A 25,736-nucleotide genomic window follows, 5' to 3' on the forward strand; every position below is an offset into this window, starting at 1 on the left:
AAGGAGCATACAATCAAGAATTGACCTACATCCTCAGGTCTCACATCTGGTATTTGTCAATGCTGCTCCCAGAATGAGGGTTCAGGAAAGAAGAGGAAGTCCCAGGCTGGCTATCCCCCAAGGCCACGCCCATTCAAACCACGCCCTCCGGCTGCTCTGAATAGGGTTTTTCCTTGCAGCCAGAGCCAGGTGCTATTGCAGTTGCAGTAGCCTGTGCTTGTTACTGACTCGGCTGATTAGTGAGCTGGTGCTCCCTGTGCATCAGTGTAAGCTGTGGGCGGTCTGGGCAATTGGTCCTTTCCCACACCATATCCGGTGCTCTTCGGTGAGCAATTCTGCTGGGTGGGCATGGCAAGTACAAGACCCCCAGGACCAGCAGTGCAAATGACAACCCAAGAGGAGGAAGGCATGCTGGTGATTTGATGAATGTCACTCTGGAGCTCCTAACCCCAGAGAGGGCTGCAGACTGGGGGCTTTGCCCCTTGGCGAGCCTCATGACTGGAAGCTGCAACCATGGTCGGGGCTCTACTCCGGCCTTCTGGAAGCAGGGAGTGTGGCGAGGGTTCTCAGCTCAGTAGAGCTGGAGGAGGAGCTGTGAGACCCCCAGTTCACCTTCCATCTCCTAGGCTCCCCTAAGCCTGTAGTGATTGAGAGGGGCCCAGATGATCCCACTGCCCCTAGTCACTTCCACATCCAGAAATGAGTCTATGAGCTGGTGATGAACAGTCCTGGCATTCCCTACCCCACCAGACACAAAGTGATGCTCAAGCAATGCCCGCTTCGTCCAAATAAAAACGGCTTCAGCAGAGAGAGGAGAGAGAGAAATTTTCTTTATTTTGAAAAAAAAAAAGAATAAATCATGATGTTCTTCTTTAATGAAGAACTCCAAATGGCAGAAGGCATTGATGAAAAATAAGATTCTAGGAAATGATGGAATAGTACCAACCGGTTCAGGGCAAGGACGTGTGCATTTCTTTACGTATCCCAGAAGAGATGCGTGCCCATGGCCCATCAGAGAAAGGTGATCAAACAGAATGCAGAAAAGAGTAAGGAATATCACTTGTAACATGAGCAAGGAAAATTGTGCTAGAGATCGTTGAAAACAAGTTGTAGCATCGACAGGAGTATCATTAGCTCCAGATGCTGTGTTGAAAAGCTACCCTCCTCACAGGAGATGAATCATAGGTGTGACCAGCCACTTGTAAGCCTATTGTAATAGTAAAAAAAAGATGCTGATGGTTTGACTGGGAGAGTCATAGAAAACAATGTAAGAGCCGTCATTGATTTTGGTGATGCCCTCAGAAAGCCTGCCTTATGTAAGGATAGGGTACTAGGGATGAGAGAAGGAGACATATCAAAGAAAAGGTCCAGTTACTGCTTGTCTGTTTTAACTTGGGGAGGGGGAAGGAGGAACGCTACTTAATTGAGAATCAGAATAGTAAAACCTACATGCAACAGAGCCACAAGAAACAGACGCTCCAAAATTTAAATAAATTATGATGAAATATTGACTCATAAATCATGTCTTTTTGTAACCGAAAATAAATCACCGTGCAGCCCTTCAAAATAAGTTCATATCTCAAACTTAGGAAATGTAGGCAACCTGGAGAATACAGGGAAACGTAAAAAATGAAAAGCATCTAACCATGCCGACATTAGCAGTCGGTGTGTTACGCAACACAGGGAGCCCGTGTGGCACCGTGGACCGTTCTGTCGAGGAGAGCTGCCCAGGGAATACTGGGAGGTCCAAATCCACTAGCTGCTCCATGACAACTTGATGACTGATGGTTTATTTTTGTTTCTTTAATTTGTTTTATGTGAAACACCTGTAGATGACAACTGAGTCCTTCAGTTGCATCATCCCATGGTAATGGAGAGCTTGGGTCACCTAGTGGGTGATGCGTGGGGCTGCTAGCTGCGAAGTCAGCCGTAGGCACAGGGCCAGACCATCCGTCCTTAGGGCCCGTATGTGTCAGCACGGGTGTGATGGCAGTGGCGGAGGCTTTTCCAGAAGGCACCCAAATCTCTCCAGGGAAATACAGTGAGACTGTCATTTTCTTAAGCAATTTTTACATCCTTCAATGAATGGGACGATAAAACATGGTAGTTTTAAAAACATTTGCTCACCTTTTAGTAATGCGTTTGAAAAATATTTTGTTTTACTCTTAGATAATATTTATTAAAGAGTAAGTATAGTTAATCCTTTTCCTGTTTTAATGTGTGTATGCAGTTTGCATCTTTTTCCTGTTTAAAATAGAGCCCTTAGACTAAAGCTTTAAAAAAAACCACTTTTATTCCTAAATCATAATTGGACAGCATTAAACTCCTCTGTTTTTGGCTGACCCAGTTTCTGAATTTTTTTTTTTAATGGAAGAACCCAAAGTGATATTTTGGATTGGGGCCCACTGGCTGTACTGCTTCTAGTATCAGTGTAACTGGGGCAGAGTCCTGGGTGTAAATCTCCTCTTGGAAATCAATGATGCTGTTCTGAAGCCTACAAACTCTTTCGGGCCACTAGGGTACCATTTAGTAAATTACCTCAGCAACACACTATGTTTGCAGCCACCGGAAGCAAATGTGTCTAATCACAGTAGGTATGTTGTTTGCCTTAGGGTGTCTCTCTCCCCTTCGGAATAGGATTAATTCTCGTGGCCATGGAGACAGAGTAAGAACATATCTCTGCAGCATTTCAAGCAGTCAAGTCAGAAAGGCCACCTACAGGGTGCCGGTGACACACGTTTGACCCTAAGTGGACGTTCTGTACGACTCCTGAAAGAAAACACCAAGTGCAGGCTTGCCCATGTCCTTTCAGAACTCTATAATCTCAGTGGTGAAAGGAAACCAAAATGACCCGAGGCCCATGTGAGGCACCTGCGGCACCAACTATGAAAACAAGTGTAGTGAGGGGGAGTGGGAGGCAACGATGCAGAATGGAACAGGAAGTGCTTCGTAAAGGAGCGAACGAAGGCTCGAAGATCTCAGACAAGGCATGTCCATAGCATGTTTGAGACTTCCCTGGGAGTGAGTTCCCTTTTTCTAGAAGCATCCATTGAAAAGTCCACTGCATTTGAGCAGACCAAGGACGTGCTTCCCCTTTCTTCTCCTTATCTTCTTACTGTCTTACACCAAGGAGTGGTAACAACAAAACCACTCTCCCACCATGGAGCCAATGCTGGCCCAGAGCACCCCTACAGGCAGAGGAGGCCTGCCCCAGGGGGTCCCTAGCCTGAGGTCTTCACTTGAGTAGAAAGCCTTCTCTTTCTCCTACTAAGGACTACACTAACTATAAAGCATTGAGCATCTATCTGGGGCCCGGTAAGAGGCATCAGCAGGACCGCAGATAAGATCGGAAAGGCACAGTCTTGATTCCTGCCTAGGAAGTACTGAGTCCTAAACACGGGGTCACCAGCTCCCCAGGTGATTTGCATGCACAGACTCCTGCTACAGATTGAGGACCACGGATCTAAGCCAACCACGTTAGAAACTGGACACCAGCAAGAGGCAACATCATGTCGCCTCACACCGGAGCAAGACATACAAGTGGGATCATGATTTCTAACGCACAGACAGCATCCTTCCTACCCCAAAGTGAAATGCTCGCAATCTATTTCTCTTGGTACCACTCATAGGTGTGTGTGCATGTGGGTGTGTGACACTCATATGTATATCCTGGAAAGCTTAGATAGACTTATGACAGGGCGGTAGTACCTGGGTAGTGCAAATGGTGAAGGCGTCCGTTCCAAACTGACAGATGGATTTCCAAGCCCACTCATGTTGTCATTGCGGACCATTGCCATCGAGTCAGTTATGGCTCAGAGTGACCCCAAGGACAAGAAAACAAAACACTGCCTGCTCCTGGGCCGTCTTCACCATTCAGTGAGTCCAACATTACAGCCAGATGTTAACCCATCTCATGAAGCATGTTCTTATTTCCCACTGCCCCCGTGCTTTACCAAGCATGATGTCCATCTCCGGGGATTGGTCCCTCCTGACAACATGTCCAGAGTATGAGAGAGTAATTCTCACCATTCTAGCCAGGTTTCCTCCAAGACAGTGCTGTTTGTTCTCACGGCAGTCCTTAGCACCTCAGCAAACACCTGCCAATCTACTTGGGGAAAATCAGCCACTGAAAACTGTGTGGAGCCCAGATCTACTCTCACACACACAAGGGGGGTCTCCATGAGGCAGATGCACTTCAACGGCACAGGTTTCGCTTGTATTAAACAGTTGCATGGATTTTATTTCAATACGCATATGTTTATAATTGTTTCCTTTAATAATAAACTAAGCAAATTAAGAATCCAGATGTCAAATCTCTTTCCTAATGTTTTTTTGTTGATGTTGTTTTTCACTTTTTATAGTGAATGGTGGCAGTTTATAAAGCAGATAAATTTCCATTAGATGATTCCTACCCATCTGCTTCATCTCTTGGACTGCAGTCCTCACAAAGTAGCATCATTTCCCCACTTCTTCCCCGTGTGCTCTATTTTCACACTTCTTTCCTCATCCTTTGGAAATTTGCTGTTTGGTGAGTGCTGCTCTTTCTATCATTTTGTTGGTTATATGTTTGTTCTAACGATTTTATTAGCACACACTCCACGTAATTTTAAGGGAAGAAACATAACCATAAAAATCTAATGAAAACTCTGATTTAAAAGCAAACTCAAACCCCAAAGTCCACGTCTCTTACTGTGGTGTTGGTTCAAGCCCCTGCCGTGTACTTGTTATTGCACCGTTATGGGTGCGCCATGGGTGTGTTATAGGTGCAGACCTCCGGGGCCTCGCAAGGGGGACCACGAAGTCGGCTCCAGCTGCCAGCCTTCAGGTTCACAGCTGAGTGCAAACAGCTGGCACCACCTGCACACCCCAAAGTAAACTTACTAAGAAAAAAATTGTAATATAAGAAAAGATCACATGAAGAAAGTTTGAAAATTATTTTCCCATTTTTTTCTTGAAGAGTTCCTTCAGTGCTTTTTATTATTGTGAGTTTTCTTTATATGTGTAGCTATTTACCATATTTAAATTACTTACTTCTTTTGCTATTTTCAATGTTTCAGTTTTTTTCTTTTTAAAAAAATCATTTTATTGGGGACTCTTACAGCTCTTTCAAAATCCGTCCATCTATCCATTGTGTCAAGCACATTTGTACATATGTTGTCATCATCATTTTCAAAGCATTTTCTTTCTACTTGAGCCTTTGTATCAGCTCATTTCCCCCTCCTCCACACTTCCTCCCTCATGAGCCCTTGATAATTTATAATTTTATAATCCCCCCCAATGTCTTACACTAACCACTATCTCCCTTCACCCAATTTTCTGTTGTCTATCACCCTAGGAAGGGGTTAAATATGGATCATTGTGATCAATATCCCCATTCTCCCCTACCTGCCTGGTATCTCTATTTTCATTATTGGTCCTGAGGGGTTCATCTGTCCTGGATTCCCCATATTTCCAGCTCTGATCTGTACCTGTGTACATGCTCTGGTCTAGCCAGGTTTCTAAGGCAGACTTGGGATCATGACTGGGGGGGAATGGCGCAGGGAACACTCAAGAACTAGAGGAAAGTTGCATGCTTTATCAGTGCTATACTGCACCCTGACTGGCTCATCTCTTCCTTGTGACCCTTCGGTAAGGGGATGTCCAATTGTCTACAGATGGGCTTTGGGTCTCCACTTGGTGCCCGCTCCCCCTTATTCATATTGATATGATTTTTTGTTCTGGGTCTTTGATGCCAGATACCTGATCCCACTGATACTTTGTGATCACACAGGTTGGTGTGCTTCTTCCATGTGGGCTTTGTTGTTTCTGAACTAGATGGCCACTTGTTTATCTCCAAGCCTTTAAGACCCCAGATGTTATAACTTTTGATAGCTGGATGTGTTAGTCTGGGTAGACTAGAGAAACTAATTCATAAACACACACATATATATAAGGTAGAGGTTTATATACAAGAGGAATTGAACATTGAGAAAACATCCCAACGTAGTCCAGTTCAAGGCCAAAATCTGATATTAGCTATTTGTCCAATACCAATCTATAAAGTCCTCTTCAGACTCACGAAACAGGCAATGAAGCCAAATGCGGGACGATCAAAAGTCAGCGGGTAGAAAGCTTTGGGTCCAGTGGCATGTAAGTATCTCAGTGCTGGCAGGGGTCTCCCTGTGGCTCCTCTAGCTTCCAAAGTCGGCTACATACATGTGGCATTCCCTGGGGACTTCATTGCTTTGCCCCCCTCTTGCTGCTCGGCTGCATGCCCTAAGTGTTTCGCCCAAATGTGATGGGGTCAGATCAGGCACAATCTCACACTATGTCTCTGGTTTTGTCCCCCATCGCGCTATGGTTCAGTGAGGGACATTGTGTCTCGTGGTGGGGCTGGGCCTATGGTCCTCTCTGTGCATTGTCTGCTCTGAGCAGGAACATCCTCCTCAGAGAGTGCTGGGTCAGGATATGTTCCGCTCACTCTCCTTGCCTCTTCATTTGCTCCTCAGTGCTCTGATCAGAGGTGCCCCTCTTCCCAAGGCATAGCTTCAGTGCTGTGCTCTGAAGTGCATTCTTCAAGGGGGGGGGGGCAAGGCAGTGTTAAATTTTTTCTATAATCCAAAATATAATCAGCAACCTTCATTATTTTTCAGTGCTTTGAAAATGTCTGTCTTTCCTAAAAAAGAGAAGCATTTACCTATATTTTCTCAAATGCTTATTAGTTCACATTTATAATTAACTCTTTAATTTGTCTGTATCTTATACGTGAATTTCAAACTTTAGTGTACCTTAAAATCACCTGAAGGGCTTGTTAGCACACATTTTTGGGGGTTCTACTCACAGAGTGTCTGAAAGTGGATCTGATCTAGGGCACCCTGCCTTCTCTCTAGCACACTGCTAGATAGTGCTAACCATGTTGGTCCTGGAGCCAGCTTTGACTTCATTGCAGACAGGAACCTACTAACTAACTGAAATCTCTTTCTGTCCACAGAGGGTTCGGCTTGTGTACTGCACCCCTTTGCTGGGTGGCAGGAACATGAGGCAAGGTCAGCATGAGATGAAAGGATAGAATTGGGATTCACGTGAAGACATCTTTCAATGCCATGAACCCAGACTGTTTTCTAAGGCAACACAAGAACTATATAAAAAGTGCTCACTGAATTTGAATTCATTAATGCTTTAAAATCACTCTGCCTGAGAAACCATTTTCTTCTTAATTATAAGCTAATTACTTCTCTTTATTTATGTTTTGTTATTTTTCATGATTTGGGCAGAGATAAGCTTGGTAGTATTTGGTTTTGTTTAAAAAATGTTAATATAGATATTGTCAATTAAGGAAAATATTTAAATAACACAAACTATCCAAATTTACAAATCTTTTTTATCAGCCAAAATAATATTTTCTTCTTTATTAAAATATAGTTGCCAATGCAAATGTAAAACCCTCACATTCTTTTCCCAATTATGAAGTTGCAAAATATTAGAAAACTACAAAGATGAAATAGATTCCATCTGGCTATTGCAAATGATATTTTTAGTATGTTTGTAGTACATAATGTTACAACATCATTCAATACAGCACTACAGAATCTGATTTTAAGTCAGATCAATCATGAGACACTTTCAAATCACTAAATACCATGAAGTATTAGGGCTTCTAAAAGAAATATGATTCTCTAAGAAGTTTACTTTAAAGATAATATCAGTAGAATAACATGTTATCACAAGATAATGGTCCTCCACTGTTAAAAACAGAGGTTTGTAGGAAAGAAATAAATGAGAAATAAATACCTAGATAAAGGAAACCATTTATTTTCAAAGCAAGAGAAAGCCACCCTGTAGTAATTCCATATGACAATCATTCCATTGCCTTATGCCAAATGCTCTGATGTAACTTTGATCATTTAGTGCTCGCCTATCCCTTCACTCTGGATATAAGACTCTGATCAACATCAATAGGCTGTAAGAATCCACTAAGCAGAGGGATGGGCCTTAATCTGATGTCCGTGCCATGCCGTGACCCATGAAGGTCTCTTCTATGGATTGTGGAAAGCTTTTCAAGAGTCAACTCCACGAGGCTCAAAAAGAGTGCCGCCTGTACAGCAGCCGCACGCAGACACGGCACGTAGGTGTGCCAGCAGACAATGCTCACGGACCGGTGACAGAGTTCTGGTGATACAGTGATGTATTTCTATATCAAAGTTCGGGTAGTCATTTATGCTTGTATAATCACAAAAAGGTTTTAAAATCACAGATGCCAATACATTAATTATTGTATTTTATAAAGTAATGGATATCAACAAAGCTATACAGGGGTACACCATAGCCACTATAACTACCCATTGCCATCGCATCAACTCTGACACAGCAACTCTCAGGACACAGGAGAACCCCCTAGGTTTCCCAAGACTGTACAGATCAGCAGACATGCTTGTCTTTCTCCAGTAGCATCCACTCTACCTCTTGTGGAATAGGTGGTATGTGATTTGGATGTTGTGTGAACACCATATTATACACAGTGTGTATGACTGTACACATATGATAAACAAATACCAACGTATCCTGCCTTGCAAACTACCAGGCTCAGTATTAGTGCCCAGAGCCTTGAAGTTTGCAAACTTGTAAAGCACTATCTGAGAAGCTCCCAGGAGCATGGTAGGAATCAGCAGCCCCTAGGAACTGAGCAGAACAGCCAGTGTCTCCCAGAAGGCACTGCTTGGCAGGGTGGTCCGGCGGGGCAGATGCCAGTGGCTGCCTGAAGGGGTGCAACAGCTATCATGGCTCAGAGGCTGCAAGCCACAGCAGTGGCTCAAGGGCTTCAGCCAAGCTTTGGCTGAGCATTGGTTGAGCAATGCCACAACCTCAGTGTCTGTCTGTCTGTCCTACACCCTCCTGGGGTCTTCAAATCAAGCCCCTCCTCCCCTACCCAAGATGGATATAGCCCCAATAGACATTATATAACACAAATATATATTTGATCAGGTAACCTAGTTTATAGAGATACTGGAGAGTCTACATGATTTGATACCAATAGCCCCTAAGAAAATTAGATGATACTCATATATGATAAAAAAACAAACCATAATATCCTATATGATGTGCATTAATATAAAATGAAGACAAATTTATAAACCAAGTACACTGTAAAATGCTTCCAGTGAAACTGAAGTCAAAGCTTTAAAACAAAATGTTAAAAATGAAAAAACACTTACGTGTATTTATTCAAGCATAATTGGTATGCAAATGCAATTAGCCTGATTCAGGAAGTGTAAAACCAAGATACCATATGGTTCTTAGTACTCCAAAATTGCAGACATAAATGTAGATTTCACACATCTCAATAGTATCTTAGCATAGCACAATTGATAACAGAATGCTTTGCTCAGTCATCCTTGGTGCTTTTTTTGAAAATTCCATTTAGAAAATATAGTGTTTTTCTCCCATCAAAATGTGTGAGCGTGAAATGCAGCCAAACAGGCAAGCCAGTCATGGGCATCCCCATGGTGACTCCACTTGGATTTCTCTGATTTTTTTTTCAGTGACTATCCTAATGCATCTCAGTTACACAACTCCGCTCATTTTCAAGTTTAAAAGTTCTGCATTATAAAGCAATTGTCAATGGTGCGCATTTATATATACATACATTATTTTCAATGGGCTGGTTATTATTCATAGTTTTCAGACTTCCCCACACTGTAAAAAAAGCTAACAGATGAAAATGGATTTGAGAATGTCTGATCCATTGTAGAAATTGCTTCGTGGGGTATGATGGCAGCATTTTCTGTTCCTATTTTCTACATCCAGAGGTGAACAAAGAGCAGTAGCTGGATGTAGTATATGCCACAAAACCCAAATCCCCAAAGTGTATCGAAAATCTACTTCCTTTTTGAAACGTATTGGGGATTCTTAACTTTTGCAATTCTCAATGATTCTACCACATGTGGTGGCTTTGCTTTGCAAACAAAGTGGAATCATGGAGCTTAAATCACATTGGAAACAATTCAGAAATATACATGTATCTGCAGATGTCAGTATCTCTAGCCAATTGTGTTAGACAGGGTTCTCTAGGGATACAAAAGCAGGACACTTTTGAATACATCTGTACATATGCATAGATTTATGCAACACAAAGGAATATAACAGCTAATTATTCCACACTGAGAGTGCTCAGTTCATCTCCCCCCAACTCCCCCCCCCACCTCCGGTCCTTGTCCCGGCGCTTGAGGATAGAACCAGCGGATGGGAGTTCATCTTATTCCCATGAAACAGTTAATATACTAGAAGTCCTTCAATGCATGAGGATTGCTGGGTCCAAGGTCAAGGGAGCAGAAAGCTGAGTCTTCCCTAGGACAAAGCAGACAGTTCAGCCACAGGGAGCAAACAGCAGGGCAGGTCACCAACAGTCAGCAGCTCAGGAGCTTAGCGAACCAGACCCAGATGGGATATCGAGCTCAAGCAATGCAAGCCGACAGGATCCGACCACCTCAAGCTCAAGCAATGTATACACCAACAGTGTGGTGAAGCAAGTCTCACAGGAACCTCAAGCTCAATGACACGATCCATGGTGGGCAGTCCCACAGGTAGTATTGCTCACAAGTTGAGGCAGAGAACCAGCAAAAGTAGCTTCACGCTTATCCTATCACCAGAGAGCAAGAGAGAAGAGCAAGGCTTGCCAAGCCATTTATCTCTTTGCCCTCCAATCAAAATTCAACTTGATTAATCTCAAATGTTCCCATTGGCCAGGTTGGCGCATTAAACCTACCTATCACTCGTCCTGAAGGGATCATCTGTCCTGGATTCCCTGTGTTTCCAGTTCCTATCTGTACCAGTGTAAATCCTCTGGTACATCCTCTGGATTTGTAAGGTAGAATTGGGATCATGATAATGGAGGTGAGGGGAAGGGAGAGGAAGCATTTAAGAATGTGAGGAAAATTATATGTTTCATCGGAGCTACACTGCACCCTAATAGGCTCATCCCCTCTGAAAAGGGATCACACTTCTGTAAGGGGATGTCCAGTTGCTTACAGATGGGCTTTGGGTGCCCAATCTTCATTCACCCTCATTCACAATGGTATGATTGCTTTGTTCTTTGATTCCTGATACCTGATCCCTTCGACGCTCGTGATCACCCAGGCTGCTGTGATTCTTCCATGTGGGCTTGGTTGCTTCTGAGCTAGAGGGCCGCTTGTTTACCTTCAAGCCTTTAAGATCCCAGATGCTATATCTTTTGATAGCTGGGCAGAATGGCAATACTGGAGGGTGGGGGAAAGGTGGGATAGAAAGGAGAAACTGATATCAAGGATCTACATATAACCTCCTCTCTGGGAGATGGACAACAGAAAAGTGGGTGAAAAGAGATGTCAGACAGTGTGAGATATGTCAAAATAATAATTTATAAATGATCAAGGGTTCTAGCCCCAATAAAATGATTTTTTAAAAATTATCAAGGGTTCATGAGTACTCACAGGTAAAGTCTATCAGTATCTTCCCTCCCCTACTTACCCAGAACCAAGCAAGAAAAGGTCCTTTGGCGGGGTTACATTGTAGAGACTAGAAAAGCCACATTCAATAATTCATATAGCATTATCTTAAAATTATTTTCATATAATTACCAAAAAATTACATATTTTCAGCTCTATATATTTTTGTTTAAAGCAATTATTGTAAACAGATCCAGCAAATATATTTGGGGCTCTATCTGTCATCCAGAGCCATCTGCAAACCAGAGTTTCACAATTTACATTCTGATATCATTCCCACCTTTGGATTCGGATTATAGCTTTTCATTCATTGGATCACAGATGTTGGTGCATCTCTTCCATGTGTACTTAGCTTACACATCACTTAGATAGCTGTTTGTCATACAATTCTTCAAGACCCCAATCGCTATTCTTTCAGATAGCTTGTCAAGAGATGGTTCCTTTTATGTGTCAATTTGAACAGTCTATAGTGCCCAGTAGCTTGTTGAAACACTACTTGTTTTAGGAGGTACCAGTAGTAGTAGTTGTTGTTTTGTATCGTCCAGACAGTTCTGACTCATAGTGACCTTATGCATAACAAGAAAAAAGTTCCCTGATCTTGAACCATTATCATGAAGGTTACTGGGTTTGAATCAATAGTTCTGGGCATTTTCAAATTCAACATCTCATTGAGGTTTCCCAGATTGTCACTGATCCTCTACCAATCACGAAGTCCTTTTCTATGAGTTGGCATTTCCTAGTGACATGTCCAAAGGAAGCAAGAGAAGACTTCCCACGCTCACTGCTAAGGCTCATTCTCATTATATTTCTTCTGTGTTTCATTTGTTTGTTCTTCTGAAAGTCCACGAAATATTCAATATTCTTCACCATTCAAATATACGGATACTACTTCTTTACCTATCTTTTTCACTGCTCAGCTTTTATATGCATATGAGGTAAATGAAAAGGAAACACCTAGGATTCGGACCATTTCAGTCAACAAAGAAATATCTTGACGATTTAAAACATTAAAGACTATAATATTGTATCAGGGGAGAACTCAGTCAACATAACATACTCCACAAAGATAATGGTCTATATCCCTGTTGGGAGAGTGGCATTTATGACCCAGAAGCTTGTGAATGGCCACCAAAGATACAATTATTGATCTCGATCTCTACCCATCTGGACGAAGAGGAAATAAATAATTCCAGAGGCTCTGCAGAGCAATGAATTATTTATGGTGGTTCACCTCGCCATAGTCTCTGAAACTCCCACCAACCAGTTTCCTGGGAAGTCTGGGTAAGAAAAGGTACTGAGATTGCCATCCTGCTGGGTATAAGATGAGCCATCTGAAAAGCAAGAGGGGAGATCTTACTACCAGCCCGAGCCAGGAAGTGGATTGTGTCCTCTGGACCTGCAGATCCCTGCACAATGGCCCTCCTTGATCCAGGAGACAGCTTTGATATGCTAGAGGGACGGTAGGGGAGGGGCCCGGAGCCAAAGCAGAAAACAGAGCAAGAGACTTCCCAGCCCCCAGAGCAAGTAACACTGAGTCATCTGGGGCTGAAGGCTGGCTTGTGGGTATCTGGGCACTTAATTCAGGGAGCTGTGTTTGGGGTCCAAACTGCCGAAGCTGAAGCTGTGTGTCTTTGGATTGTGGCTTCCTGGGATAGGGTGCCTCTGGGCACGCAATTAGAGGAGAACAACTGAGTGGTTCAACTCTGAGGACAATTGTGAGCACAACACAGACCTGGGCAGTGTTCCATTTTGTTGTACACAGGGTTGCTATGAGTCACAACCAGCTCCATGGACCTAACAGAACAGGATTTGCTAAGGGATGCACTGATTCTGGTAACTAACACTATCATTATAATCATTTTTAAACTGTGTACTTATACCCAAACTCTATTTCCATTTTACATCTATGCAGAAGAGTCTTTTAGTTTCTAACCTTAATCAATTCACATATTAAAAAATAGATAAAAGTCTACAGAGTACACTACCTCATTGGGAGGGCAAAATAAAAAATTCTATTGAACCTTAAAAACAAGTTTTGATAATTCTTGCACTTGTCAACATGTGTTGACAGAATGGGACAATTTACTTTGAGGGGAGGAACAACAGAATCATTTTCACTATCAAAGTTCTATTTATCATGGCCACCATGTTTACCCAAGTCTCTACTGCAACACACATGATGTAACATGCATTTAAAAACTTCAGACTAACCCATATGTAAGCAGACAGAACTAATGCTTCACTTTCAGATTGCAACAACAGCACACACTGCTAAGTAGTGTCAGAAAACCTCAGAGGCAAGGGAAATGAGAACTCCGTAAAGTTTTCCTAGACCTTCCCTACCCAAACATTTTTTCCTTCGTATCGGATTGTTTAGGCCCTATTCTTGGATGTTTTTCCACATTCACCCATTTCATATGATAATAATTCTCACACGTGTTTTCATCTAAAATGATGCTAGTACTTCCTGAATTACGTTTGCCATTTCTCCATGGGTGTGCTCCTGAAGGATGTCCAGCAGTGCAGGAATGGCGCAGGAGGCACATATGTCCTTCTCTGGCCACACAAACAAGAGGGAGGGGTCGATGAGGCAGAGTCAGTCACGCCTCCCCACTCCATCCTATTCTGATACCAACTGCCCTGGCCGGGACACAGCTTCTCGGCGAAGCTCCTTAACTTGTTACAATGGCTGCATATAGTTCGCAGGGTTTCTGAGACATCTGAGAGGTTACAAAATGTTAAGAACACAGTTCTTTTGTCCACAGAGCATCTTCTCAGAGTCCAGCTGGCAGGCATGTCTCTCACCAGCCCTCAGACTCTCAGCCACAATGTCCCTGGTCCTCTGCCTGATTTCATGGGCCAGGAAGCTCACCTGCCACTCTGCCTCACCGCCTCGGCCTGGCTGCTCTGCTCTGCCTTGGTGCTGCGGTCCCGGGTGCCTTGGCTACCTCCACTCCTCTGACAGCCCTTCCTTCTTCATAGTCCTGAGGTTCCTCTTCTCCCTCTTACACCCGGGAAAATGGCAAACCTGACCAATTTCTGAGGGAGAATCTAGAACATCTTATTTACCTGATCCCACCCAGACATTTGGTGAAAATAACAAAGATTATGGAGAGGAGAGCCGTACAAAGAATGTCACTTTACTATTATAGATATCTCGCTAAACATCACAGATATTAATCTGAAGCATATGAAATTATCACTTTGACTCTAAACAACACAATATGGTGATTTGGCATAGTTCGAACGAATGTTTCAAACTTGGACAAAATAACTCTCATTTTCCCACTCTAAACCTCAACGAGAAGAATTGATATTTTGGATTATAGTGGTGAAGAATATTAAAAATACCATGGACTGCCAAACGGATAAGCAAATCTGTCTCGATAGAATCCAGCCAGAACATTCCTTAGAAGCAAGAAGGGCAAGATTTTGTCTCACTTACTTTGGACCTGTGGTCAGCAGAGAGCAGCCCCTGGAGAGGCCATCCTGTTTGGTCAAGTGGTGGGGCTGTAGAAAAGAGGAGGACCCTGGGCGCCACAGCTGGCCACTGCAACAATGGGCTAAAGGATCCGCACAATTGTGGGGTTGGCACAGGATAGGCAATGCTTCATTCTGCTTCACAGAGTCACGAGGGGTCCAACCCAACTCGATGGCACCTACCAAAAACACACCTCAAATCTGTTCTATCCCCTTCCCCTGCTTTCAGAAATCCGTACAACCACCTGCCAGTATACTCAACTAAAATCCAGGAGCTACCCAAGATTCCTCTTTACATTCCCTTTCCATATCCCACATTCAACTCACCCAAATCGCTTCCACGCCTCCCAACAATACCACTCACCTACTCTCTGATCCTTACATCTACTCTCTCCTCCACAGTGCACATTCCACAGACCAACAAGGGCTGCAAGCATGCTTTCCATTTGATTCTCACTGTGCATCATGTTTATCCTTCCATGTGATATAGTGTTAGCCTGCCTTCAGATACCATATTCAGGCACTCTGCTTCTCATTCATGACAACCTTGCCACAGTTAAGTCCTTTGCTGTGACAAACGTCCTCTTACCTTTCAGTTATCACACAACGGGCTCTTCTTGGCCAACCCAATCACCTCCATGGAAAGATCTTCTCTGATTACACACTCAAAAGAGACTACTTAGTTACCTATCATCACATCAATTTAGTTTTATCTTCTTTGTGGTATTTAACATTATCAAATAGGTTTTATTTGCTTTTCCAATGGATTATTTTAGAAACCAAGCCAAAACCTACTGCCCTTGAGTTGATTCTGACTCTGAGTAACCCTTTGTTGGCTTTTGAGGCTGTGAATCCTCCTGGAGCAGATAGCCTCACCCAGCAGAGAAAGCTGGGTTTGAACCACCAACCTTGTTACCAGTACAATTACCCAACAGAGTCACTAGGCCTTGTCACTGATTAATGTTGCCTGGGAAACAACTAATAAATATATTTCATGAAAGCAAACTTTATGTACATTTTGTTTACAATTATATCCCCACTGATTAGATTAATACTCACAGAGATGGACTATACTTGAAAGAATTAATAATGAGTTCATCACTTTTTTGAGAACAAAAGATCAATATTTTACTTGTATTTGAGTTAGCAAGGTACTGAAAATTAATATGGAATACAAAAATGAGGGCATAGATAAACAAAAATTTTAAGATTTCAAATCAGACAAAACAAGGTTGAAATTAACTCTTCTCCTTAACTGTATGATCTTGAAATAAGGGAATTTATAATTTATTGAAAATCAAAATGTATGCATGTATGATAAAGCACTTGAAATTGTAAGCACTTCATTATTTTTAAGATATTTTATTATGTTTTCGTTAAAGTTGCTTAGTACCTTTTTTTTCCTTTCTCTTATCAAACAACAATCAGCCATGGAATGTAGAGCAATTGGTTTAAATCTGAGTAAATAATAATGTTCCCTCCTGTGAGAGAGAAAACTATTTCAGAATGACTGAAGGTTGGGCAGACTATATTAATTATCTTGCCTATAATTTCTGTATGTATTTATTTCCCATGGGAAAAGTAGAAGTTACTTATGCTGTCCAATTTCCCTAGGCTATTAGAGTCCTTATGGTTGGAAATGCTTTATAATATTTTATAATAGACTATGTACCTAGAATTTCAGAACTGAACCTGATTACTGCAATTGTTTATTTTGCCCTTTTGTTTCACAAACACCAGAGATTTTATAATGTTGGCATGCAAGGGCTCAGCAATGGGATTAAAATCAGAAACACGGAAGGAATGTTGTAACTAAGATGAAAATGAAAACAACAAAGTAAAACTAGAACTACACTAAATGATTTTCAAACATATAATCTTTTATTGAGGCAAACTGCCACCCCACTCCCATGGTTCAGCTTGTGAGTCTGAGGTAGCTGCTGAGCGCTTCATCACTGGGCCATCAGGGCACCTATCTATCAAAATATCATTGGGAAATAAAGCACAACTGTGATTTTGATGTTTAATTTTCATCTTGAGAATGCTTTGATTTTTTTTCAAGACATATACATAAAAACATTGTAGTTAGTTGTCAACCAACATTGTGGTGCTATAAACCACAATGGATTGTTGGATCCAACCAGACTTCATTCTTCCTAAACTCTGTGCCTTATGAAACGAGTGAAAAGAAAAATAGACTTTACATTCAATAAAGCTCCTAAATCCAAACTCACTACCATAGACTCAATTGGGTTTCACTGTGACTCAGTACTTTTTAGCTTAGCGAAGAGGCCGATATCAGCAACCAACCTCTTTCCAAGGACGTGTAGCTGATATGTGGGGAAAAGGGAAAATCAGGCTAAAGTTTCTCTAAAATAAAAAAAAAAACATATAGCATATTTTACCTTAAAACAATACAAAGTATTTAAATGACATTTACATTTTAAAGTAATTGAGAAAAGGGAGGAAACATAAGAAAAGGAAGCTTTTTGAGAGACTAAGTTCCCTCGGTTTTCTCCCCACATAATTCATAATTACGTCAATAGTCTTCAGCACAACAAATAATCTTTATGAAACATATATCAATTTTATATTGAAAATGTAGCTAGATCTATTGAGCATTTTCTTTGTGTCAGACAATTGTCATTCCACATCATATTTAACCAGATTGGACTCAAAGGCAGTGAGCACTTTCACAAGAGATGCTATTCTTCTTAATTTATAGGTGAAACATGATCTAATTTGGTTTTTAATTTGGCTAAAATCACATGCCTAATGATAGAGTGGGAATTCTAACCTTGTTGATATGACTGAGATAATTAAAGTGTTGTGTCATTTTAGCTGAGACAGGATTTTCAGTGTTTGGCCGATGAGGTGTAGCAAACTCCCAGGACAAGTGGTCCTGAAGGGTGTGGCTTGCTCTGACTATAATTAGATGCTGTGGAAAAGCCTGCTTGCTTTTTGCTGGGTGTGGAACTTGCATCTGGCTCATAACCCTCTGGTTTTTCCACCTTGACCCAGTGCCCTGTCATTTTGCCAGCTAATCCTGGGACTCATCAGTGACCTACCATTTTACCCACCAATCTTAGAGTGATGCAACTCCACCGTCACAAGCTTGCCGTCTTCCACCCAATCTTGAGCTCATCAGTTCCAGAAGGGATGTGAGTCAGAAGCCTCCAGGGTAGCATCTGATCCATGGATTTGGAACTTTCCCACTTGTACCACGGTGTGAACCATTTCCTTGATATAAAATTTCTCTATTTGAATCTGTGCTTTGGACATGTTATCTGGGAGCCCAATCCCCAGAGAAGAACATCAGTTCAGAGAATACCCTCGAAGATTAGTGTTGACACAGTGGCTGCAACACTGGACTCAAAAATAACAATTTTGAGAAAGCTGCAGCAAGACACCCAACAACGACATTTACAAATATTTGCATCGCTAGTCCTGTGTCTGAAGAGAACACAGACTAAGGCAGACTTCAAAGCCATTGTCTAATAACTAGGTAATGATGTTTCCAAGCACATTTCTAAGTAAGTTTAAGCTTTTTATGTGTCTATGGCTCTCTTTGATATTTAACTCTTAACAAAAATGAAATTTATGGTCATCAAGTTGATTCTAACTCAAAGAATCCCATAAGACAGAGTAGAATTGCCTCTGTGGGTTTCTGAAACTGTAACTCTTTAACCCTTTTTTTCAAAAGTTTTGTTAGCACTTCATGCACATATCAATAGTTCAATCATATCAAGAAGACTTGTACAATTATCACCACAATCAATTATAGAACATTTTCTTCTTCCTTGAATGCACTGTTAGTCATGTAATTTTTATCTATTTGTGGCAAAAAAATAGCTTCAGGTATTGATGGAGTGCCAATTAAGATGTTTCAATAAACAAATGAAATACTGAAAAAAAATACAGAACATAACATTTTCCACTTCCACAATTTCAACATGTATACTTCAGTGTCATTGATTATACTCATAGCATTGTACAACCATGAGATGGTAACTCTTTAGGAGAGTAGAAAGCCTCATCTTTTTCCTGTGAATCAGTAGGCAGTTTCGGGGGGCTGATGGCGATGTGAGCAGCACATGAGTAACCCCAGGGCTACTTTAACTTTTACATGTCACCATACATAACCCAGCTGTAGAAAAATTGGTCACTATATTTACAGTGAATCAATTTGATAACCTTTACCGGGTGATACCAAACTGATTCACAGTAGAAATTGTGCCAAATGTTTCTAGTGCTATATCATATGTCAGGGTGTTTACTGATCAGAAGGCAGTATTTCTCCTTCTAACCCAGTACAATGTATATATGAGCCCTGGGGACACCGTGATTAGCACATTCAGCTGCGAACAGAGAAGATGGAGGTTTCTAAGACACGTGTCACTTCTTAGAAGGAGAGGTCAGTCTGCTCTCAGAAATGATTTCAGCTTGGGAAGCTCTATCAGGCAGCTGTATTCTGTCCCATAGGGTTGTGAAGAGTTAGAGCTGACTTGACAGCAATAGGCTTTCTTGTTTTATATATGATCTTGAAACAAATTTCAGATGTCCTATGAGTATATCATTTTCATTTTACATTTATAAAAGTCACATTTCATACTTATCTTTCCACTCAGAAGAATAATCACTGCTAATTTAAAATCTGTACGAAGGGGTACCCTCCCAAAAATCATAATTTTTTTCAAAGCTATGTATTTAATTTTTTTAACCAAACAACCTTATCATCTTCAAAGTACTCTCCATTACACTCACTACATTTGTCAAATCTGTGATTCCATTCTGGAAGACAATGTTCAAACTCATCTGTGTGGATGGCTGACAGCACCTCCCCTGTTTGTTTTTTCTTCACCTCTTCTACATCATCAAATCATGTCCTTTCATGTCCCTTTCCATTCAAGGAAACAAAAGGAAATCTCACAAAGTCAGGTCAGGTGAGTCAGGTGTGTGGAGCAACAGAGGCATGATTTTTTTTTTTTTTTGCCAAACACTGTTACACTCAGATGGTTGTGTGAGCAGGGGCATTGCCGTGGTGACAAAACCCTGTCTGCCACAAACCAGACCTTTTTCGGTGCACACTATAACACAATCTTCACAGAACCTCTAAAGAGAAAGCTTGATTAACAGTCTGAACTGCTGGGACAAACTCCAAATGCACTACGCTACGAGTCTGCATGGTCATCCGCTCAGGAAGTTGATGGGTGTCCAGAATGAGGTTTGTCATCAATTGACATTTCGCTTTTCTTTGCAACAAGAAAACCACTGGGACCACTTGAGTGTCTCCCATGGTTCTATCATTGTAAGCTGTGTTCAACATCACAACAGTTTCTGCAGCATTTTTCCCCAGCAGGAAACAAAATTTCAAAGCTTCATGGTGTTCTCTTAAATTAGCCATCACAAAAAAAGAGGTTTGAGTGAAACTGCTTTGACAAAAAAATTCACTGGGGCCAGAGAGAACCTTCGCAGGGGGTGCCGCTGGGTTTCACTGACCCAGAGTGAGTTTCTGAATGTTTGCCTATTGGGAAAAAATGTGTACTACGAAAGCTCCTCCTAGTGGAGCTTTTGTGGGAGAGGGGGCTATCCCCTTATATTAAATAACTTCTGTTTGAATCTTCATTCAGAGAAAATAGTCATACAACTTTTAAAAACTTGCTTTCCAATTAGAGAAATACAAAAATTAATCTTAAGGAATATTCTTAACATGTGACATAATTGAATGACAGAGAACAAGTAATGATTTTAAGTAAAGGGGGAAAGTGTTAATTCACTGTTATATACAGTATATACTCATGTATAAGTCTAGTTTTTCAGCACATTAAGTGCTTTGGCGCTTGGCTGATATTCGGGTCAGTTTATAATCAAGTATATACGGTAGTCATTAGTACTGTAATACTTGAGAATTTTTTAAAACTGGTAATATTTAAATAATGTACAAATTTGAAATGAACACATTTTATTTTTTGTTATGTGATCTAAGAAGTAAACTTTGAAGTACCAGTGAGAACATCAAAAACAAATAGTAGATTCCTACATAAATGTCAGAAATAAAAATATTTTGAAAATTATAATATATTCATTCCATCAGCTTACATCACATGTTAGCGTTGGCTCACTTTGTGGCAAACTGGTGTGAAAGTTGGCTGACTATATAGCAAACAGAAAACTGAATTTTCAGTTTTTAAATCATGACTTCCAATCTGTCCTTCCCAGTTCAGTCATGGTCAACCAAGCAAAACAGGGAAGAGCTAAAATTTGAAAATTGGTTTGGTGTCCTGCTATTAATGTAAGCTTTCACTTAGAAAACAGGGGAGCATGTGTCTTACATTGTTTAAAGGATGATAACATAAGCATTGTGAGTGATTTATCACAGGCTGGCAGGTTCATGATTAAGCAGCTTTATCCAAGGTGATGAAGTGCTTACATGATGGGCTGTTAACAGAAAGGTCAGTGGTTTGAAACCACCAGCCGCTTAAAAGGGGAAACATGAGAATTAATCCTCCAGAGACACAGTTCTACTCTAATAACCTATAGTCTCTGGGTCGGTATTGAGGTGATGGCAGTAAGTTTGGAGTTTGGATTCAATTATTATTACTTTGTATACACATATTTTTTTCAAAAATCATATTTAATGCCCACACACTTATGCAGCTATATTTCAGTGTTGCATATACATATGTGCAAACTCAGTAATAGTCAATTCATTGATATAGAATTATTACAACAGTAATTGATATATGTGGTAATAGTATTATATCTATAGAATACCCGGGAGCAGTCACTAACAATTTTTTCTCTCTGAAACATAATAATGGCTGTACTAGTATCTGGGGGAAATAATGACCAAAGAGTATTAAATTGATCAATGCATTTGCCTGTTCCGCAGCATCTCAAGACCAATATTGCTCTTTAGCTTTCTCAGATCAACTATGTGCTGTTTCTAGTGCAGACTCTAGAGGTAAACAGATTCCTCACTAGCTGGATGAAAGAGATCCAAGAGGTTCTAATCAGAATGGCGGTGCTGTAGGTGCCATGCTCTGACCTCTAGTGACCTTGTGCACAGCAGAAGGAAACCCTACACCGTCCTGCACCATCCTCACAGTTGCTCCTATGTTTGAGCCCATGGAGGCAACCACTGAGGCAACCGCTGTGTCAACCCATCTCTTCCAGGGTGCTCCTCATTTTCACCACCCTTCTGTTTTACCAAAAACGATGGCCTTCTGCAGGGACTGGCCTCTCCTGACGACACGTGCAAAGTACTTAAGGCAAAGTTATTGCCATCCTTGCCTCTAAGGGGCACTCGGGCCTTACTTCTTCCAACACAGACTGGTCTGTCCTTTCAGTAGTCGGGCCACGGTGCTTTCACTATCCGTCTCCAGCCCCGCAATTCAGATGCAGCGAGTCTACGGTCTCCTTAGTTCAGGGTCCAACTTTCGCATGTACAGGATGCACTGGAGAATGCCAGGGCTGTGTCAGGTGCAAGTTAGTTCTCAAAGTAATAGCCTTACTCTTCAGTACTCTTAAAGAGGTCTTGTACAACAGCTTTACCTAATGCAGTACGTCTTTTGATGTCTTGACTGCTGCTTCCATGAGCATTGATTTTGGATCCAAGGAAGACAAAATCTTTGACAACTTCAACCTTTTTCAACTTTTTCTCCATATATCATGATGTTACCTATGGTAATAGTTGTGTGTGCTGTGGTTGTCCTTACACAGAGTTGTAATCCATACTGAAAGCTACAATCCTTGATCTAATTGGAATATAGCTTCTTAATACATTATTCTACTCAAATACACCTCAAATTAGAGCATACCTACAGAGCGACCTATAGAGAGACATGTTTCTTAAGCCACTGACAACAGCTATAACTAATATGTTCAAAAGATACAATGAAAAACAAACACAGATCTAACTTCAGACATTCAAATCATGAAAATATGACCAATAAGAACATGGTAATTAAATTAGGGCACTCACAAGTTAGCATGGCATTCTTAAGGCAACTTGGATTGTTCATTTTGCCATTACCTGCAGCTCCAAGCATCATCAGAAATGTGAATCCACCGTGTAAGTTGCTTTTTACCTTCTGCCATCTGGGCACTAAACCAAAGAAACCCCTCAAGGGGGTGATACAGGATATAGGATTCTTTTAACACGCTCTCTTACAGTAAGTCCACTGGTGTGCGTCTCAGTAGAGCAGTGGTTCTCAATCTTCCTAATGCTGCCACCCATTACTACAGTTCCTTATGTTTGGTGACCCCCCCAACCATAGAATTATTTTTGTTGCTACTTTGTCACTGTAATTTTGCTATTGTTATGAATCGAGCGACCCCTATGAAAGGGTCATTCGGCCCCCAAAGGGGTCGCGGCCCACAGGTTGAGAACTGCTGCAGCAGAGGATTCTGAGGTGCACTGCAGGCAAAAGGAACTCCTGGGTTCAGAACCCAGAACACACAGTTTCTCTGTGACCTTGACTCTTTTGCCTGCAGATAAGCACCTCTTCATAAGGAAACAAGGCCTTTTTCATATGGAGCCACCACTTTCTGTCTGTCGTTCCTCCTACAGTGACTTCACGTTGTTATAAAGGAGGAAGTTGTGCCATCAGTTTTGCAAATCGCACACGCTACCCATGGCGAACAAGTGTCTGTGGAGCTTCTAGACCAAGATATATTCGAAAAAGGAGCGTGGTGACTCCGTCCCACAATTAGCAAATGAAAACCCTGTACTTCACGTAATACAGTCCCCAACTTCAAGGTGGTTACAACTGATATGTCATTCAGGAAGGATCTATCTCTGGAAAGGGGCGGCCTACTCGGTAAAGCAGAGAGTCACCGAGAGCAAGGGGAACGAGATGAGCCGGACTGACACAATGTCTATGACAATAGCCTGCAACGTGTGGATACTGAGGACAATGGCAAAGAGCCACTCTGTTACTGGGGCATCTTCCATTATGTGAAGCTGATGACAGCAACTCACAGGAAGTCAGACTTTCAACCCCAACGCCCAGAATCCCTCTGTAGCCTTGGGTGCCACCTGCCTGAACTTCAGAGCTGCTGATCAGCCCCTCACACAGCCCACCTAAGTTCTCAAGGGGCCCAACTCTCTGGCTCCTGACTATAGTCACGGCCTTCCGCATACACAGTGTCTGCAGACCAGCTCCAAATGCTTGGTCACATCTGTGAACCTCTCTGCTATACAATGAGGTGAGTTGCACTTTTCCCACAAGATCTAAATCCTTTATAAGTTTATCTTGTCTTGAGTACTCTCCCTCAGCATTAGGGATCATATGGGAATTTTATGTCATTTTCATCCAATTTTGTTATAGTATAATAATTCTTCATCTGGAACTCCCCCGGTTTAAATTATTTTTTTAATCTCTTGATTAAACTGACAGATATCTTCCAAAACCTACTATCAAATCAATCTGTTTTGGTTCACATTATCAAACAATTGTAAACTTCCTTAGAAAAATTATTAAGAAAAAAGATTATATAATTGATTACTCAATTGAAGTGTAATATCAAAATTGATGAATAACAGACATTTGGGCAAAGGGAGACAACGGACAAGTAAGACACAAAATAACAATAATAATATATAGCTGATCAAGGATTCATAAGGGTGGGGGGTGGGGGATTGAAAAGAAGAGCTAATACCAACGGCTCAGGTAGAAATAAAGTGTTTTGGAAATGTTAATGACAACATGTGTACAAGTTTGCTTAACATAATTGAATGAAGGGTTCTCATAAGATCTGTAAGATCTCCCCAAAATGATCTTTAAAAATTTGAATGGTATGAAAAACTCATAACCATACCAAGTAAATTAGTTATTTTTAATATTAGTATATGGATAGCATAAATTTCAGATCTGTGGCAACAATCAATTTTTTACATCAATGCACTCATCAGAAATCAATGCTTAAAGTGCAGGACATGACTTGCTATCACTAAGGTGATCAATATCCCTTGCTGTAGCTTTCAAAAGATTATTATTTAACAAGATTAACTCTGGCATTCAATGATAAAACCAACTTGGGGGCATTTTTTGCACATGATGAAAAGTACACTTTGGACATGAACTGGAATATAGGTGCAACACTTCCCAGTTCATGTCCACAGCACACTTTTCATTATGAGCAAAAAATGCCAAGTTATCACTGAACATTCTACTCGTACAGAAAAAACCCTCTGGCATGGTAATTAAAATGAACACTTTGCATAACTTTCTTCATCTTGCTTTTATACTTTAAGGTCCATTACAGACAAGACAATGATTTTTATTTAATAATTTTATAAACCCAACCATTTTCAGACAATTTATGCTTCATCATTATTTCAGGGTTTGTGTGTGTGTGTAAATCAAAGTTACCCATTGCAGGAAAAAAATCACATTAAATCAGCATAGCTCTGTTTCCAGAATAGTGTCACTTAGCTATAAAAATAATGTGAGGCGAAAAGCAAAAAGCAATAACAAAATCTGGTCTTAGGTAGAATATTTCCTGGAATATGCTAGCTAATCCATTATTTTACTTTTGGAAAAGCTTGTTTTTCCCAAGAGACCTTTCAATGCCATTTGCACATTGCTAGATTGAAGTGTAATGGGTCCCAAGCCTCGCTTCATTAAGGAACTTTCTGTAATCTAAAGGAAACATGTTGGGAAGAACCTTAATCAGCCCGTCAGCAGAAGTAATGATTCCTGGAGTTTCCTGCAGAGGATCACCATGCCGCTGCCACCCTATCAGCCTAGCTAAACAGTTGACGTTATGTAAAGTACAAAGACTTCAAAGAAA

The sequence above is a fragment of the Tenrec ecaudatus genome, chromosome 3 (assembly GCF_050624435.1).
Source record: "Tenrec ecaudatus isolate mTenEca1 chromosome 3, mTenEca1.hap1, whole genome shotgun sequence".
Lineage (NCBI taxonomy): Eukaryota > Metazoa > Chordata > Mammalia > Afrosoricida > Tenrecidae > Tenrec > Tenrec ecaudatus.